We start from the raw sequence: 2,170 nt of genomic DNA on the forward strand, positions 1-2,170 counted from the left end.
TGAAATCCAGATTGTTAGCGGCAGTTTGGACCTGTTCTGTTTTGTCGCTGAGCCAAACCAGACAGTGATGGATGACGATGGGACAGAGTGAATAATGGCTGTGAAGAATATGACCAGCCGCTTCCCTGGAAGGTCGTATCACTTGAGTTGCCAAACCAAGTACAGTCTCTGCTCTGCCTTCTGCTGACCGGTGTTGAAACTTTTCCATCTGAACCACCCAGACTTTCACTTTTTTCAACCGAAGAGGAAAGGTTTCATCAATAATAAAAAAGAGTGAAATATGTAAATGCACAACAAAGGAGTAGCGTCATTCATCTTCTTCTTTTTCACAGTAAGGATACAGAGGTGCTAAATCATCGGCGACACTTTCAGTTTCACTGAATATCACACAGGGCACAACTGATGGATGTTTTTATCCATATTCATTACAGTTTCATATGTGGAAGCTCATTTTTTAACTTTATAGTTCAGAAAGAGCTACAAAAATAGTGACTTCTGCAGAGATATATTCTTTCGGAGCCATACAGACCCATTCAGTAAATTAGAATATTAGTGAAAAGTGAATATTTATTTTAAGAACTTTATCACTTAGTCAAACACACAGAGGGGATTTTTTGTTTGCTTTGCAGCCTTCATTTCTGTCAGTTATAATCATTTTCCGCTTAATGAAAATGTGATGTTTAAAATTAGACCAACAAAACAAAAAGAAACATTTGTAATACATAAAGGGAGCTTTAGTGAAAAGTTTTTAGAAGGTTGTCAACTTCCAAAAGATCTGACAAATGAGCCTAATTGTAACATATATTGTAATTTATTGATATGACTGTAAGCAGTGAGAATAACGGTAACCAATTCTAGCACCTTGTAAATTGGTAGGAATTCAGAGAAACCATTTCCACTCCAATGCACACCTGCAGAGGAGCTGATGTGGCCCAGCAGCTGTGCTGAGAGCTGATTGCAGTAGAAGGAAAAAAAAAAAATCTACACACAGCTTTCACGGCTTGAGGAAGTGAAGCAGACGTGCAATTAGCAGAGGGTTAACTTTGACATGGTGACCTCTAAAATCCTATTCGTTCTACAGAAAGCGTGAGAAACGAACGGCAGTAAGAGGAACAGCTGAGTGTGAGACGTTAGAGGCCAAAAGGGATTCTGGGAGAAAAAGGAGGATAAAGGAAACTAAACAGCGACACAGTTTTCTTATTGGCTTATCGTAGATCTGATCTAATAATTTATTATCTTCCGCATGACTTGAAATGAACTCTTGGTGAAACAAATTGATTTTTCTTATCCAGAATGAGTGGCAGAAACTCTTTGGGGTTTTATTCTTAACTCTTGACATCCAAATGTATGAATTATAAAGTAATAGAAATTTTTTAGCCTTTTGTTGGGAACACAGATTGTTTTTGATCATTTTGCTCAGAGACTTATCAATGCATTGTCAGTGCTTGTTGTTTCTTATAGTCTGAATCTCGTTGCATTTCCTTTAGGTAAAATCAATACTGAAGTAAATCAGTGCCCACCAACATAACGTAACAATGTTTATGGCTGTTTTAATCATTCTCTGTTTAATAATAGATGCAGAACTGCAGAGGAAATGTGACTTAAAGCTATTATTTCTTGTGAAATGGCTGTGACTGGCACAATTTAATTGAGATTAAATATTTCTTATATTTCATTAATGATAAATTCTGCTTCTCTGTTTATGTTAGGATAAATATCTAATGAAACCTCAAACATGCAATGGGATGCCCAGTTGCTAACAACAAACTTATTCACTGGGATGTTGCTGGGCAGCTACATTTAAAAACCTCAGCAGTACACCAGTTAAGCTAACGTTTATTACAATTTAAAGTTGTTTTCAAGCAGCAACAGCATTTATTTTAATATGTTAACTTTGCATAGTGCTTAGACTGAATTGTGAATTTAAAGTGAATTAAACTCTATCTTTCTCAATATGCGCGACACCAAACTACGGAGTTATAAAACGATTAATGAAACTACAGATGGGGCTTTCTGGTTTTCACTCAAATGTTTTTCTCTTACATTTGTCAGAGGTTTTTGTGCTGCGCCAAAAAAATATGTTTTAAAGCTTTGGCTATGCACTGTACAGGTCTGAAGTATCTAAACTCTAACCACAGACTAACAAAAAATGAACTACCTAAGAGCAAAA

This window comes from Poecilia formosa, unplaced genomic scaffold (genome assembly GCF_000485575.1).
Source record: "Poecilia formosa unplaced genomic scaffold, Poecilia_formosa-5.1.2 Scaffold11, whole genome shotgun sequence".
Classification (NCBI taxonomy): domain Eukaryota; kingdom Metazoa; phylum Chordata; class Actinopteri; order Cyprinodontiformes; family Poeciliidae; genus Poecilia; species Poecilia formosa.